Genomic DNA, 18,299 nt, shown 5'->3' on the forward strand with positions numbered 1-18,299 from the left:
ATGTAATTAGATTAGGATTAAATCTAGAAATAAATAGTCGAGCTCTAAAATTTATTAAAAATGTGTACTAAAATAAATCAAGTTTTGTTGAACTTTGTCTACTTTCTTTCAATAAAAATAAAGTTATTTTCACTTACATTATATTATATAAAATTTAAATATTTTAGAATAGTAAAAATACTTAAGTGATGAAAACTTAAGAAAAATACATATATAAAATTAAAGGTGAATAATAAAATAAATTAAGATAAGATTTTAAAATTTTAAAAAATTAAAAAAAAAATCAAGAGTCGAAATTTAACTAATTCGCGCGAAGTGCGGATGGATTCACTAGTTTGACAAATATAATTAACTCCTGGTATCAAAAGTAAATAAATTATTTACATTTGGGGACCTATCTATAGATACTAACTTATTATTAAATATATCTACCCTTCAAGCCTTCTCCTTGTATCAATAAGTAATATATATACATTGGATAATCATGTATAAACATATTAACCAACGGATGATAGGTCAACCTTGTATTTGGAGACATCCAATTTAGATAACTATCCCTCAGTTGAGTACTTTTTTATGTTTTATTTTTTACAATGCATTGTGCTTATGTAGATTTAGAATTAAAGTTTGTGGGTTCCTTGGATAAAAATAAAAAAATAAAAAAATAAAAATTAAATACAATGGGTGATAGGGCTAGAACCCAGCACCAAGGGGCCTACAAAGCTTTAGAAAGCTTCTTCTTTACCCCTAGATTAATAAAACACTTTACTTATGGGTTCCCAATATATAATTCTTATATATTTATTAAAATTTTCAATATAAATACAAGAATAACATGAAAGTTAGTGGGTTCTCGGGAAACCCCACATAATACTCTAAATCCACCCTTTACATTGTGAGTAAGTTTTAAGACTGGCAGGGAGGCTGGAATCAATAAGGTCGGACTAGTTTTCTTTGAGAACGGCACGAACGATGCCCTCGCTATTGGTTCTTTGGCTGGAATCGAATCTATCAATACCGAGTCCATCGATAATTTTTAGTAGACTCGTCTTATTTCACAATGAGTGGCAATGAGTTGGGTGGGATCAGTGCCGCTGTTTTTTGTCTCCTATAAAAAAGGCCTACCAGATTAGTCTTTCTCGTTTTTTATATATAGGACAAATGACTATTTGCCCCTCTATATATCAAATATTTCTAAACAACTCCATACTTCTTTATTTTTCAACTTCTATTTTTTTATTTTGATTTTGATTATTTATCAAAAGAAAAATTCTCAACCCTTACTTTTTTTTCTTTTATTTTTTTCTCTTTTTTATTTTACTTTGATTTTTATTTCTTTTATCTTTTTTTTTCTTTCTTTTTTAAAATTTTCTTAATCCTTATTTTTTTCCATTTTTCCTCTCAACTTCTATTTTTTTTTAAAAAAATTCTCTTTCTTATTTCTCTTTGATTTTTTTTCCTAATTCGTCTCAGCCTTTATTTTTATTTTATCTTTTTTTCCTCAACCTTTATTTTTTTCTTTCCTCCTCGCAATCTCTCTCTCTCTCTATATATTTTTTTTTTTATCTTTTTTATTTTCTTTGATCTTTATTTTTTCTTTGTTGATTTTTTTTATTTTTTTCTTTTCTCGCAACTTTAATTACTTTTCTTTTCTTCAATTTCTTCTAAACGATAAGTTATGTCTCATAGGCAAAAGTTGATACATTAACATTTTATCTTGATTTATGATATATTCTATAAATCTTGCTTTAGAGTGTCACATCCAAAAAAAGAGATCGTGATGACATCTATCAGTCCCACCACAATAGTAAGCCTGAATCCCAATCCAAACACAATAACACAAAAGTATAGAAGTAGAAGAAAATAAGAACAAAGCAAAACCCAAATAATCCCTAAATAGCTTAATGGACAATTAGAGTTAAAACATAGATAATCAAAGATCTGGTGGTTACTAATACAAACCTCTAGACATAGAAATCAACGAAAAGTCTGAGTATCTCAAAATGTGAAAATTGTATAAAGATAAAGGTGGAGGAGATTTTAATAGTTTCTGAAATCATTAGTAGCTACCTCAAATCTCCAAAGATGCTAACATTGAAGAAACAACAGGAGTCAATATCCAGAGGTCATCGAACGGTACCTGTGAGTAAGGTACAGAAAAAACAAAGCTGAGTACAAAATCACGTGTACTCAGTAAGCATCATTGATCGACCATAATTCAAAGTAGTGACGTAACACTACGTGAATCATCTAAAACAACCATACAACCTGTACTCAGGAAAATCACCCTAATCTAAGAGAATAATCTAGTTTAACAGTCATAAGGATATCATAACACAATTCAAGAAATTCTCAATTGTGAAATCAAGTAACATATATTCAAGTACCTCATAAATAGTACAAAATCAACAAACACACCTTACTCAATCTGGATAAAAAATGAATGAATGCAATATAATGCATATGATATGTACACACCTACCGAGCAATGACTTCAAGGTCACGACCCATGGGAGGGTTACAAGATCCATGTACTGCACAGTTGTGCACTTTGATCCAATAAATATATTATGAAAGCGTACACTTCAACCCCAATAATAGACAATAGTATGCAGGCGTGCACTCCGACCCCAATAATAGATAATAATGTGCAAATGTGCACTCTAACCCTATACGAAATGGAATGGATGATGTACAGGTGTGCAACTTCGAACCAAAATTAAAAATAAAATAAAGCTAGGTACTTTATAGCTCAAGCCAGATTAGATATCAATTTCAAAATTAACTCAAACTTATCAAGTGGGTGTCTTCTCATTAGCTAGCATTTTTAACATTTCATTTATAATAGCAAATCAACCCAATCGTACCAGCGAATAGGAAAAATTGTTCACAACAAGCAAACATCTTATTTTAACCCCTTAAATAATGATGGTACCCGTATAGATGCTCGTCACTTCACCTATACGGGACCCTCCATTACCCATTACTTTCATTACATATAACTAACACTTGAGTACTTTGAAAAAGAGTCTAAGAAAGTCTCAAATTGCCTCAAACTGAAGTCAAGTTTCAATTAACAAACTTGACCTTACGTAATGCATTCAAATGGTTAGAATCTGTTCAAATACAGAATCCTATAAGAGTAAAAACTAGCATGTTGAATTTCAGCTAAACCGGGTCATTATTCAATATTTATGTCAAGAATTCTTACTCTAAAAACCCTAGATTTAAAGCCTAAAGTTATCACAACCGAGACTGACCAGAATATGGTAATCTAAAGCTAAAGAAGTAATGAACACCAACAGTTGCAGTTATACCTTTCCATGTACAAAAAGCCATTTTTACTATATTTGTTAAAAATCATGTATGGGAATTTTTAAAAACCCAACGCTAAATATGAAACAGTGATGTACCAAGTAATAAGTTTACAGAAACCATGTGAAGCATTAACCTAACACCCATTCTATCATTATTTAAAAAACTTGTTATTTTCAATATTTTCGGGTACAAGAATCTGTATATAGGCAACGAAAACTTTAATAGAAGTTCAAGTCTAAGACAAGAACACTTGTGAAGTTCCTTAACACCCTCAACACAAGATTATGAATAATCTATCCAAGAGGTATGTTATATTTCAGAAATGAGATGAAGCAGAATGGTAAAGCCAAGTCCCCCGAATTCACGGAGTGTCCTTAAGGAATAATTCTCCTCACTGTACCCGAGGTTGTGGAATCTTCCTCTCAGGATAAAATGACTTTCAATCCGAATAATTGCGGTACCTCAAATTATTGGATTCGTCGAACTCACTCAATAGCTTAATGATCACACAGAATTTTTGTATAGAAGAAGAGTGTTTTTATTATTAAAAGTCATGTCTATCCCTGAGGAATATATCAGGTATTTATGGACTTAAATGTATCATTTCAGAAAGGATGCATTGGTAATACCTTAAATGTATCCTTTCAGAAAGGATGCATTGGTTCAGCAGAAAGGCACCCATTCAGTAGAAGTCACGTCCCTGCGCCCAGTCTGTGCTGGACCTGCGCCTGATCTGCGGCCGCAGGTGATGTTTTGCAATTTCCAGTAGCTTCTACACTACGTCTGCGCCCACAGGTCGCGTACCTGTGCTGCATCTGCGTCCATAGGTCACCTTACAATGTGAAATAGTGTGCCTTTTACCTCGAAGGGTTCGTGATGCATTGCGTATGCGTTTGCATGAACTCTAAGTCATGAATCTTCTTGTGAGCATAACTTTTCTGTCTAGTCTGAGCTTCAAAAGTCAGTCCTGGATTAATTTCACCCAGTCCATCGAATCTCTCAACAAATTAGTGCCCCAAGGTCTGATCTCAAAGAAATCAAACCAGCTCAAACAAAGCCACCTAAATAATAGAATGGTAGTTATTATTATAGGAAAAAACCACTAAGGGTAAAAACTGATCCCAATGACCCCCAAATCTATCACATAAACCCAAAAAATATCCTTTAACACTTGAATATCCCGCTCTGACTATCCATCTATTTGTAGATGAAATATTGTACTCATATCCAACTAAGTACCCACTCCCGTTGTAAAGTATGCCAAAAGTTTGAAGTGAACCGAATACCTCTATATGAAATAATGGAAATAGGAACTCCATGTAATCAAACTATCTCATAAATGTAGATCTTGAATAATTTCTCTACATTATAATTCATCTTTACAAGCATAAAATGGGCTGATTTAGTCAATCTTTCCACAATCTCCCAAATAGAATCAACTTCCCCAAGGTCTAGGGCAACCAACTACAAAGTCCATAGTGATATCCTCCCATGTATACTTAGGAATAGGAATCCATTAAAGTAAACCACATGGTTTCTGGTGCTCATATTTTACCTGCAGATAATTTAAACACTTAGCCATAAACTTTGCAACGTCCTTAGATTGTCAGACCCATAAGGTTGTCTTTAGGTTCCCTGGTGAATCGGTTATAGAATAAGAGGGTTTTTCCCTAGTTCCTAGGGGGGGGGGGGTTAATTTCTTATCTTAAAGCTCAGAGATTAATCTCCAAAAGGTGTCTTTATCATTTAGTTCGAGTTAAAGATTCTAACTCAAAGGGTGCTTCTTTATATTTGGTTTTGATGGTAAATAAATTTCCCAAGGTCTTTTGGGATGATCTTCCTGGTGTTTCTCTAGATAGGGAAATCTAGTTTGGTATTAATTTGGTTCTAGACACTCGTTCAATATCTATTCCTCCTTATAGAATGGCTCCGACTGGGTTGAGAAAACTCAAGGAGCAACTTAAGGATCTTCTAGATAAGGGGTTTATTCATCCTAGTATATCCCCATGGGGTGCACCAGTGTTATTCGTGCACAAGAAGCATAGTTCCCTTTGGATATGCATTGATTATCAACAGTTGAATAAGGTAATGGTTAAGAACAAGTATCCTCTTCCAAGGATAAATGATTTGTTTGATCAGTTGCAAGGTGCAAAGTTTTTTTCTAAGATAAATCTTTGGTCTGGGTACCATCAACTTAAGATTAGAGATGAAAATATCCCTAAGATGGCTTTTCATACTCGGTATGGGCACTTTGAATTCTAGGGGAGGTCATTTGGTTTAACTAATGCCCCGACGGTGTTTATGAATTTGATGACTAGGATTTTCAGGAAGTTCTTGGATCTTTTTGTTATTGTGTTCATTTATGACATTCTGGTTTATTCTAAAAGTGAGGTGGATCATGTCAATCACCTCCGAGTGGTGTTACAGACCTTGGAAAAGCAACAATTGTATGCTAAGTTTTCCAAGTGTGAGTTTTGTTTGAATGTTGTGACTTTTCTAGGTTATATTATTTCTACTGAAGGTATTATGGTGGATCTGCAAAAAGTGGTTATGGTTAAAAGGTACCTAAACCTATTAATCCAACTGATATTCAGAGCTTCTTGGGTTTGGCTGGGTATTATAGGCGGTTTGTGTAAATCTTTTCTTCAATAGCTGTTCCATTGACTAAGTTGACCAAGAAAAAGGTGAAGTTTTCTTAGTCGGAGGCTTGTGAAGGGAGTTTTGAGAAGCTTAAGGATAAGCTAACTTCAGCTTTGGTTTTGACCTTGCTAGAAAGTACGAAAAGGTTTGTGGTTTATTGTGATACATCTAGGGTAGGACTTGGTTGTGTTTTGGTGTAGCATGGGAAGGTGATTGCCTATGCTTCTAGGCAGTTAAAGGTGCAAGAGAAAAATTATCCTACTCATGATTTGGAGCCGTTGGCGGTGGTTTTTGCTTTGAAAATTTGGCGGCATTATTTGTATGGAGTGTATAGACATCTTTTCTGATCATAAGAGTTTGCAGTATGTGTTCACTCAAAAGGAGATTAATCTCAGGCAAAGAAGATAATTTGAGCTTCTCAAGGACAATGATATAAGTCTTCACTATCTCCTAGGTAAAGCTAATGTGGTTGTTGATGCTCTTAGCAGGTTCTCCATGGGAATTTTGGCTCATGTGGAGAAAGAAAAGTGGGAATTAGTGAAGGGTATTCACCGCTTGGAAAATCTTAGAGTTCATCTCTTGGACTCCAAGGGTGGTGGTGTGATAGTTCAGGAAGTGGTTAAGCGTCTCTCGGTCTAGATATTAAGGAAAAACAAGTGTTGAATCCTGTCTTGATGAAAAACAAGAGTGATGTTGGTGGGTAAAAAGTAATAATCTTTGATATTAGTAGAAATGGTACTTTACGGTACCAAGGAAGGTTGTGTGTTCCTGATATCGATGGTTTGCGACAAAGGGTATTGACTGAGGTGCATGAATCATGCTATGTCGTTCATCCTGGTTTGAAAAAAATTTATGATGATCTCAAGAAAATATATTGATGGAATGGTATTAAAAGAGATGTGGCTGATTTCGTGGCCAAGTGCATGGTGTGCCAACAAGTCAAAGTTAAGAACATGAGGCCTGGTGGGTTGTACCAAGAGATTGATTTGCCCTATTTAAAATATGAGGTGATCAACATAAATTTTATTATCGATCTTCCTCGGTATTGGAACCAATTTGATTCAATTTTGGTCATCATGGATAGAATGACAAAGTCTACTCACTTCTTGCCAGTGAGGACTACCTTTTCAGCGGAGGACTATGCAAAGTCATATCTTTAGTAGATTGTAAAGATGTATGGGGTACCTGTTTTGATTATCTCTGATCGTGGTAAATAGTTTTTATCTCATTTCTGGCGGTCATTTCAGAAGGGATTAGGTACTAAGGTTAGTTTGAGTACTGCTTTCCATCCTCAGATGGATGGGAAGGCGGAAAAAACTATTTAGATGCTGGAGAATATGCTTCGGGCATGTATGATTGAGTATGGTGGTAGTTGGTTTAAGCATCTACCTTTGGTAGAGTTTGCTTACAACAATAACTATTATTCTAGTATTGGGATGGATCCTTTTAAGACATTGTATGGTAGGAGGTATATATCACCTATTGGTTGGTTGGAGCTTGGTAAGGCGAATATGTTCGGTCCGAACTTGGTTTATCAAATCATGGAAAAGGTGAAGGTGATTCAGGATAGGCTTAAGGCTACCTAAAGTTGCCAAAAGTCCTATGCGGATGTAAAGCGTAGAGACTTGGAGTTCGAGATTGGGGATAGGGTGTTCCTAAAGGTATCTTCCATGAAGGGAGTAATACGGTTTGGTAAGAAGGGAAAGCTCAGTCCTCGTTTTATTTATCCTTATACGATTTTGCGGAGGGTTGGTAATGTGGCTTATGAATTAGAGTCGCCTTCTGGTTTGAGCTCCATTCATCCAGTATTTCATGTTTCTCTGTTGAGAAAGTGTCTTGGTAATCCTTCTTCGGTAGTTTCTTTGGAAGACTTGGGTATCTCATATTCTCTGTCTTATAAGGAGGTTTCAATTGAGATATTGAATCGGCAGGTACACCAGTTACGAACCAAGGATGTGGCCTTGATTAAGGTTCTATGGAAGAACCACAAGGTGAAAGAGGCTACTTAAGAAACGGAGGAGTACATGAAGTACAAATATCCGCATCAGTTTTTTGCTCTTGGGATTTATGCGGAAGGTATGTGTTCTTCAATGTACTTTTATTTTCAAACTTTGTTAAAGGAAAGATTAATATCTTTGCATCCTTTTTTTAAATGTGTTTAAAGGTTGGATTGATATTTGATAATGCAAATGAATCGTGCTTATGGTTACCCTACCTTGTCTATCATTCGGGGATGAATGTTCTTATTGGGGGAGCCTGAAACATCATGGGTTTCGGGCCTTAGAAAATTTCTTGGATTTCTGGTCTCAAGATAGGGTACGACTAATGGAAATAACTCGTACACTGGGATAGGAGTGGTATGGTTAGTTATATGCTGACCAGTTTTGGTTGGTGAGTTGGATTTGTTTCATGAATAAATATGACTTGGGTGGTGCGAGTCGTATCGGTGGATAAGGATTGTTTGGTTACTTCGCTTAATCTTAAACTTGGTAACTTAAGTTGAATCTGAGTACGATTGTCTCACCAAGGGTCGTAAGCCAAGGTACGAGTTGTACCATGTACTTGTATGGTGGGTAGTGTTCAATCCTCTCTATATTCTATACTGCCAGGGGTACGGGTTATGGGTACTAGTCGTATACTAAGGTATAACGTGGTTTGGTGAGCGTCGTACCTTGGATAGTGTTGGGTCCAGGAAGAGGCCTAGGGTACGAGTGGTGGGTACCACTCATACAGGGAGGGTATGAGCCATATGGGTTAGTCGTACCCTATGACAGGAATTTTATGCAGTTTAAGTGGGGGTAATCTGAATATTTACCCACTTAATCTAATCAGGCCTTACGACTTTTAACTCACTTAAAAGGTTATTTGCCTTATTATGCTATTCATTAACACTTAGAAAAAACTCTTAAATCCTCTTTAAAGCTCTTGGGCAAGGGAAGCTAGGGTTTCATTTTAAGGATTGATTTTGGGATTATGTTGGTGATTTCTCTCCATCATTTTTTTGGTTTAAGACATGTTCTGTTTCCTTATTGTTAGTTCCAACTAAAAGTATGTTTTATACAATGTTTTTATGGTTTGATTATTGTATGGCTTTGGGTTTTCAAATATAATTTGGGGGTTTTGATTATAAATGATTAGTTATGGTTTTCCCATGTTTTAATTATGTTTTTACATGTTTTATTGGTGGTTTGGATAATTGGATTGTATGGGGAATGGTTATTGGTTTTGGAAATACTATTCCCTCAATGTGTTTGATAAAATGCCTATAACAATGCTTTCATTATAATATTGGATTTTCAATGGAACTTATGCATGGTTTAAACTTGGTAATGGAACCCTAAATGGATAAATAGTTTGGAATGGTCAAAATGGAATGGTTTTGGATTTAATAATCATTCTTGTGGGGTATAATGGAATCCCCCAAGTAATCATAATAATGGAACACTTGTGGGGTATATGGGACTCCCCCAAGTTAATTGGATAATGTGATCTATGGGTACATGGGAATCCTTTGATCTCAAAAAGGTTTTTCTAGGGGTAATACTGGCAAGTTATAGTCGGTATGACGATATTACTATTAGCATTGGTTAATAATAATGGAATATCAGTTTGGTTGGAAATGATTTTAATTGGACAATAATGGAGGGGTATGATAGCTAACCGTGAATGTGGGAGTTCAATGAAGAACACTGGAAACTTATATTTGCCAGGGCATGGAAACCTTTATGATACTATGAGGTATGCGGGAATCCTCTAAGTACATTGTACATATGTATGATGGAGAGTGAGGGTACTTGGGAATCCCTTTCTCTAATAGTATCTCCGATTCGTACAGCTACACGCATCGAGGCCCGTTCAGGGGCCTTGACACATATAGCCCATGGGTGGTTAAGGACGATAATGCTACACATACCCAGGTTAATGGTTTCAAATGCATGCTAAACTCGGTCCCCTTTCCCAGCATGGTTATAGATATGTATATGTATGGTTTACTTGATTTTATTAAATGACATTTCATCTTTATCTTGTGTTCATGCTATTGTTCACCCGCTAACCCGTGTTTGAGCGGCTGTATCCCCACGCGATGCAGGAACCAATTGTTCTACTCTTCCTACTTAGCAATCAGGCTTAAGGATTAGCTATTGGATTGAAATGGTGAGCTTCCATCATTCCGGAAGGCTCTATTTCATGGATGTTATTTCATACTTTGATTTATTTATGGATATTGGTTTTGGATATGGTTAGGGCATTTCCCAACTGAATTTCGGTATTATTTTGGTTAGAGGCTTTTATGGAACTACTATGGGTTGGTATGGGCAGGATCGGTATTGGTGTCAGTCTTTGTATTGGGGCTGATACCGTAGGACTAAATTTCTCACTGTTCTTTTTTATTTTGAGATTATATATAATTATTATGGAACTCAAATGGTTATGGCTTAGATTATGGTTTGGTTTGGTATTGGTATCGATTGGGTATCGGGCGGTTGGACTTGTTTGGGTGGTCACGGATATAGACCTATCCCAGAGTCTTGGATTATGAAATCATGCTATCTTGTTATATGTTCAAAATTTTTCCAAATCAGATTATGCATAGGTCGGTTGGGTTGGGTAACGGGGGAAGTCTCCGGTCCTTGTTAGACTTTGGATGCCCATTATGACAAGGCCCTAGTTTGGGTCATGTTATTTATGTAGTTTGTTTGCAAAAAATGGAGTCCGAATGAGTTTTAGGGGTTAAAACAAGTTTTGACTTTGCTGGTGCTGGTGCTGGTGCATCGCGATTGCACAGGGCCTATTGCAATAGCTATAGTGCGATCATGGTCCACGATAGCGATATCCCCATACCTGGTATGGGTATATAAGAACCCTATAGGCTTTATTTTAGCCATTGTTGACCTATCTTTGAGACCTAGAACCCCTAAATGAGTGTAATAACTCAAAATTGAGTCTTTTGGTGTCTTAGGAGCTTGATTAACATATTTATCATGATTATCATCTGAATTAAGGTAAGATTTCATCACTTTATTGATGAATTTCTTGGTTCTTAACCCAAAACTCCAATATAGCTTAGGGCTTAATTTTAGCCCCAAATTTGCTTTATTTTCACCCATTTCTTGGGGATATGATTCATTGTTCATGTATAACGTTGGGTTAACCTCGGAAATGCATTTTTCATAAGTGGGACCTACTTGGGGTTTTTGGTGTCATTTTTGGACCCGAAGCACAATAGTGTGATATGGTTATCATTAGATTGTAAGGTTTTGCGGTTCGGCTTTGAGGTAGGCTTCTATCTACTCTTCTTCATAGATGATGTGTGATATATATTTCGTGTAAATGTGAATGTTAAGTTTGATTATGAATTGGATGACTTTGTATTGAATATTGAAGTTTGGGGATTAGATGAGGGTTTTGACCTGTAAGTTGAAACTCTTAATACCTTTTTAGGATCCTATGGCCTCCTACCTTGATTGAGCTAATTCGTAGATTAGATATGATATAATGCTATGTTTGGTATATGGATTTAAGCATTAGAAACATGATTAGTATATTTTATCTTATTGGGCTAGTGTGGTGATCTTGTTACCTTAGTTTGGATAAGTTGACTTAAATGCCCTTGTTTATAGACAAAATTCCAATCTTAGGATTGGTCATGGCTTTCTTGACATCTATAAGTTGATCTAGATACCTTAGTCTAGTTTGGGGCGTAGATTGCCTAAATATGGAAATTGAGGATTAGAAGTGGTCTGAGCCACTGTAATACCCCATACTTTTCCTAGCTAATTTCATCTCAAGAATGTCTACTATTAGATTTTAAATTGAATGATGGTTATTCCATGAGGAATTTTCAAGATTTTCTCTCTTTGTCATATGGAAAATTCAATAAGCTTTCCATCGACATAAGATTCACCTAAATCCGATAACCGGGTCAGAAGTTACCACTATTTTAAGTTCCCATCGTAAAACAGCGCCATATTAATCAGTGGCGCGCAGTGCCACAAGAGGAAATGACATATTGCAAATTCCAGTAGGGGTCCACGATTATGGTGCATTGCGCCAGGGCCCAAATTTAGAATTGTCCTTTTCCAGTGTCTTAGCGTGATTTCCTCCACGTCGCTCCAAAGTTCCAGGTTGCAAAAGAAGGGGGAACGCGATGGCTCCGCCTCGCGCCATCCCTCAGTTTCCCAATTGTCAAATTCCAGTAACACGGCGCGATGCACCGCGTCGCGCCAGGGGTTCAGTTCGGGAAAATTTTACTAAAATTAAATGACACGTCCAGGGTTAAAAGGGTCAACTTCCCACCCCTATTTAAGCCCTTTAACACGTGATTCAACCACTTTCACCCAAAGTACACTCTCTTCTCTAAAAAAAAACCTCTCAAGAACAACCTAGGGCTTTTCATTGAAGATTCAGAATCTAGAATTTTCCTCCATCAATCTTCACGAAATCTGAAACTAAGGTATGCGTAGTATTCATTCATGAACACCTTTCGTCCATGAAGCCCAAGAATCTTTTTTCTAAGTTTAAGTTTATGGATTTCTTTATAATTTCATGTGGGGTTTGTTTTATTTATGTTGAGAATGATCAATTGAATTCAAATCCATGTTGGGTGATCAATTTTATATGGAATTCATTTGTATAAATGCATATTCATGTGAACCTATGAATAAACCCTAAATGATGAAATTAGAGATGAATTATGATGATTAATTGTTGTATAATGTTGTCTACATATACTATGCCTACCATATGTTTGATTAAATGCCTAGATGAAGGAATAATGCCCAACTAGTATGATATCATGAGATCCCCATGTATGTACAAGTTATGCCAATCACATGTTTTGATGAAATGCTTCTATAAATGTATTATGGATTATGGATTATGATGTTAGTTATATGTTTAAGTAAGTTATACTTGGTTAGTTTTCCTTCTATCAAGTCCTGGGTTTACTTGTACCCGAAATATTAGCTGTGTGCCTAGAGCCATGTCATGTTTCCATGATACTCTCAGTCAAGCTATAAATCCTTAAACTTCAAATAGTCTGATGACTCAGGAAATCTCCATGATCTCATGAACTCAGTCGTTTATCTGATATCAGTAATATTCCATCAGTCAACGGAATTTAGTAACTTAGTCCATGTTCAGTTCAGTAAATCATGTTCAGTGTCTATTAAGATGGGAGTAGAAATTAGCACCGAGTGAACCCAAGGATGGGAACTCACCTGTTATATGAGGGTGTGATTCTTAGAAGCAATCCTTGCATTCCAGAACTATGTAGCTAGTATAGGTTGAGACATCATAGCCTGCCATATGAGGGTAGATGAGGTGGCTTAGCCTGTTATACGAGGGTTCCCACCGTTCTCACTAGATTTACTTTTTATATTAGCGTCACTCACAAGTTGTCCTTACCAGTGGCGCGGTATTGATACCCTTCTAATCAGGGCATAGATTGGACCCTAATACAGCTATAATGTATCATTTAGGGTATGTTGGTTAGATGACTACATCCCATAGTCTCAGTATCAATCTTAGTAAATGAACTCATATAGTTCTTCAGAATTTAGGACTGTCAAATACAGTCGACTCAGATACAGAATGGAACTCAGATAGTTCCATCAGATTTAGGACTATCAGATAGAATCACTAATGTTATCAGTTATCAAAATTCAGTCATTAGTCATGTTAGTCATCAGCATACTCATGTTATCAGTTATATTCAGATTCAGTAATCATGTTATCACAGTATTAGTGTCAGTTGTTATGTCTCATGCATGTATTCTCACGCTCATGATAGTTAGTCGATTGTTATTTTTGTTCATGCCTATGAACCCCATGCATTCAACCTATCTCACATGCATACCAGTACATTCAAAGTACTGATGAATTTGTGCTATGGTGTCTTATACCATAGGTTCATAGACACGGGCTCCAGAGCAACAGTTGATTCTAGATATCCGTAGACAGAGTTAGAAGTGAGTCCTCATCTTTTGAGGACATAATTATTTCCCCATTATCTTATTAATTAATCTATTAGTTTGCATTAGTTGGGGACATGTCCATCAACTCCTTACTCAGAAAGTTCAGTCAGTTAGAGGCTTTCTAGACTATCATGTTTCAGACTTCAGTATTTTCAGTTTTATTTTGGGTATTCTATTACCCCACTTAAATGTTATATCATTCAGATTATGTTCAGTATTGAACCTTATGGCCTATCAGTTCATGTTTCCATATTATAAAGTATTTTATATAGTATACAGGTATGGATTTTAGTCATAGGTTAGCTTGTGGTCCTTCGGGGTCATTAGCACCTTGTAGCATTCTGGTTACCAGATTTGGGGCGTTACAAACTTGGTATCAAAGCTATGTTCAATAGAGTCCTGGGAAGTCTAAAAGCCGCATCTAGTAGAGTCTTGTACATGGGTGTGTTGCACGCCATATTATGTAGAAGAGGATATAAGATGTTTTAGGAGCAGTTTCCCCTCTTTCAGTATTCATGTCATGCCAGTGAGCATAATCTCAAGTCAATCTCTCAGTCTAATCTCAAGATCCTTTGGGCCATCATGTTTCTCATGCGGAGTTCAAGGCCACATTCACTACTCTTTCTAACTCAGTTGTTTCTCAGAATGAATGACCAACAGTCATTCCGGCTAACCCAGTGTCCAATTCAGCTGCAGCTAGGATTCAGGACTTCACCTGAATGAATCCTCCATCCTTTCTCAGGTCTAAGACAGATGAAGACCCTCAGGAATTCCTAGATCAGGTGCAGAAGGTAAAAAACATCATGGGGGTGACTACTGTTGAGAGTGATGAGCTATCTGCATATCAGTTGTAGGATGTTGCTCACACTTACCTCAAGCAGTGAAAGTCAGAGAGGGCAGATGATGCAAGGCCAGTTAAGTGGAAGGAGTTTGTATCTGCTTTCCTCGATAGATTCTTTCCCCTAGAGATTAGAGAAGCTAAGGTGATAGAATTCATCAACCTCAGGCAGGGTAATATGACAGTAAAAGATTATTCTCTTAAGTTTACTCAATTATCCAGATATGCCCCTCATGTGGTTGCAGATAACAGAGAAAGGATGAGTAAGTTCATTTCAGGGATGAATGATAGCATGGTTAATGAGTGTAGATCTGCCATGTTGAATAGTGATATGACTTTATCCAGGCTCATGAATCATCCTCAGCAGATAGAGGAGAAAAAGATTAAGATGAGGGAGAAATAGAATCAGAAGACGAAGACAGGTAGTTTCAACTATGCTCATCCTTAGTCAGAAGGAGAAAAATGTTCTCAATTTTGCCCTGAGTCATTAGTTCCAGCTCCTTCTATAGCCAGTGCTCTATTACCTAAGTTAAGAGAGGCTAACAAATATAGAGCACCAGGCACTAAGTCCCAGGGCAGTGTTAGCAGTGCCCGCACCTATCCTCTTTGCTAGACTTACGGCAAGCACCATCAGGGTATTTGCAGAGCTGGCAGTGGTATTTGTTTCGAATATGTAAAGACAGGATACAGAGTCAAATATTGTCCTCAGGGTCAACAAAATTACTCCTTAGCTTAGTTCAGTTTCCCAAATCAGCAGGGTGCCACCTCCAGTGCTACTAGTGGGTAACGCCCAAATTGTCTCTTTGCTCTTCAGTCCTGATAGGATCGGGAAAATTCTCCTAATATAGTTATTGGTATGTTACAGATATTTCATGTGCATGTTTACGCTTTGATAGATCCAGGAGCTTCTTTTTCTTTTGTTACTCCTTATATAGTAGTCGATTTCGGAATCAGTCTCAAAATTCTAGGAAAGCCCTTTTCAGTCTCTACCCCAGTGGGTAAAACCATCATATCCTGGTGGGTATACAGGAATTGCCCGGTTACGATATCTCAAAAATTCACCTCAGCAGACTTAGTCGAATTGTAGATGACTGATTTTGATGTCATTCTTGACATGGATTGGCTTCATTCCTACTATACCACAGTCGACTGCAAAAATAAAATAGTCAAATTTTAGTTTTCGAATGAACCCATCATTGAGTGGAAGGGTAGTGTATCTACTTTTAGGGTTCAACTTATTTCCTACCTTCGGGCATGGAAAATGATATCTAAAGGATGTGTCTACCATCTTGTTTGAGTTAAGGACACTAGTTCCAAGACTCCCAGTCTTGATTCAGTCCCAGTAGTAAATGAATATTCAGATGTCTTTCCCAAAGATCTTCCAGGAATTTCTCTTGAAAAGAAAGTACACTTCAGTATTGATCTTCTTCTGGATACTCAGTGTATCTCTATTTCACCATACAGAATGGCACCAACAAAACTTAAAGAGCTGAAAAAGCAATTAAAGGATCTCTTAGATAAGGGATTTATCAGGCCCAGTATTTCCCCGTGGGGTGCTCCAGTATTATTCGTGCGCAAAAAAGATAGTTCTCTTAGGATGTGTGTAGACTACCGTCAACTCAATAAGGTCATGGTTAAGAACAAATATCCTCTTCCCAAAATTGATTACTTATTTGACCAACTTCAGGGTGCCAGTTATTTCTCAAAGATAGACCTTAGATCCAGCTGTCATCAGCTCAGAGTCAGAGAATGTGACATTCTGAAAACATCTTTTTATACTCGGTATGGTCACTTCAGATTCCTAGTCATGTCATTTGGTCTTACCAATGCCCCGACCGCTTTCATGAACTTGATGAATCGTGTGTTCAAGTAGTACTTGGAGATGTTCATCATAGTCTTCATAGATGATATCCTGGTCTATTCCCGTAGTGAGCGCGATCATACATACCATCTTAGAACAGTACTTCAGACTCTTAGAGATCATCAGTTATTCGCCAAATTTAGTAAGTAAGAATTTTGGCTAAAGTTAGTAGCATTCCTTGGTCGTATCATTTCTGGTGATGGTATTAGAGTTTATTCTCAAAAGATTGAAGTAGTACAAAACTAGCCTCGCCTTATCTCTCCATTAGATATCAGAAGTTTCTTGGGTTTGACTGGCTATTACAGATGGTTTTTTGAGAGATTTTATTTTATTGCATCCCCTATGTCTAGATTGACTCAAAAGAAAGTCAATTTTCAGTGGTCAGATCCTTGCGATAAGAGTTTTTAAGAGTTGAAGACTCGACTTACCTCATCTCCAGTCTTAGCTCTCCCAAATGGTTCAGATAGGTTCGTAGTGTATTGTGATGCATCCAGAGTAGGTTTGGGTTGTGTCCTTATACAGCGTGGTAAGGTCATAGCCTACGCCTCCAGATAGCTTAAGCCCCATGAGAGAAATTATCCTACTCATAATCTTGAGTTAGCAGCCGTAGTATTTGCCTTGAAGATTTGGAGGCATTATCTATACGATGTTTATGTAGATGTCTTCACAGATCATAAGAGTCTTCAGTATGTCTTTTCTAAAAAAGATCTCAATCTTCGTTAGAGAAGGTGGTTAGAGCTCCTGAAAAATTATGACATGAGTGTCCTCTATCATCCGGGCAAGGCCAACATAGTGGCCGACGCTCTCAATAGACTATCTATGGGTAGTGTTGCTCATGTGGATGATAGTAAGAAAAAGTTAGCTCAGCAAGTACATTAGCTTACGAAACTAGGCGTTCTCTTAGTCGATACAGATGAGGGTGATATATGTGTTTTGAGTAGTTCAGAATTATCTCTAGTTTCCGAGGTAAAGGAAAAGCAAGATAGAGATCCTAGCCTTGTCAAGTTGAAAGAGCCAGTCTAGGAACAGAAAATAAAGGTTTTCTCCCAAGGGGGAGATGATGTTCTTTGTTGTCAGGGTCATCTTTGTGTTTTAGACGTAGATGACATAAGGTAGTGAATTCTAATAGAAGTGCATGGTGCACATTACTCTATTCATCTAGGGCCACAAAGATATAATGCGACTTACAGGAAATCTATTGGTAGAGTGGGATAAAGAGAGACATTACAGAGTTTATGGCTAAGTGCTCTACATGTCAGTAAGTTAAGATAGAGCATCAGAAGCCTAGTGGGTCCATGCAGGAGTTCAGTAGTCCTACTTGGAAGTGGGAAGTTGTGAACATGGACTTCATGACGGGTTTTCCTTGAACTCATCATCAGCATGATTCAGTCTGGGTCATTGTAGACAGAATGACCAAATCAGCTTATTTTGTTCTAGTTCATACCTCTTATTCAGCCGAGGATTACGCCAAACTCTACATTAGGGAGTTGGTCAGATTGCATGGTGTTCCGCTATCCATTATCTCAGAAAGAGGTACCTAGTTCACCTCTTATTTATGGAAAGCGTTTCAAAGAGGTCTTAGTACCCAAGTTCATCTTAGTACAGCCTTTCATCCTCAGACAGATGGTCAAGCAGAAAGGACCATTCAGATGTTAGAAGATATGTT

The sequence above is a fragment of the Capsicum annuum genome, chromosome 3 (assembly GCF_002878395.1).
Source record: "Capsicum annuum cultivar UCD-10X-F1 chromosome 3, UCD10Xv1.1, whole genome shotgun sequence".
In the NCBI taxonomy this organism is placed as follows: Eukaryota; Viridiplantae; Streptophyta; class Magnoliopsida; order Solanales; family Solanaceae; genus Capsicum; species Capsicum annuum.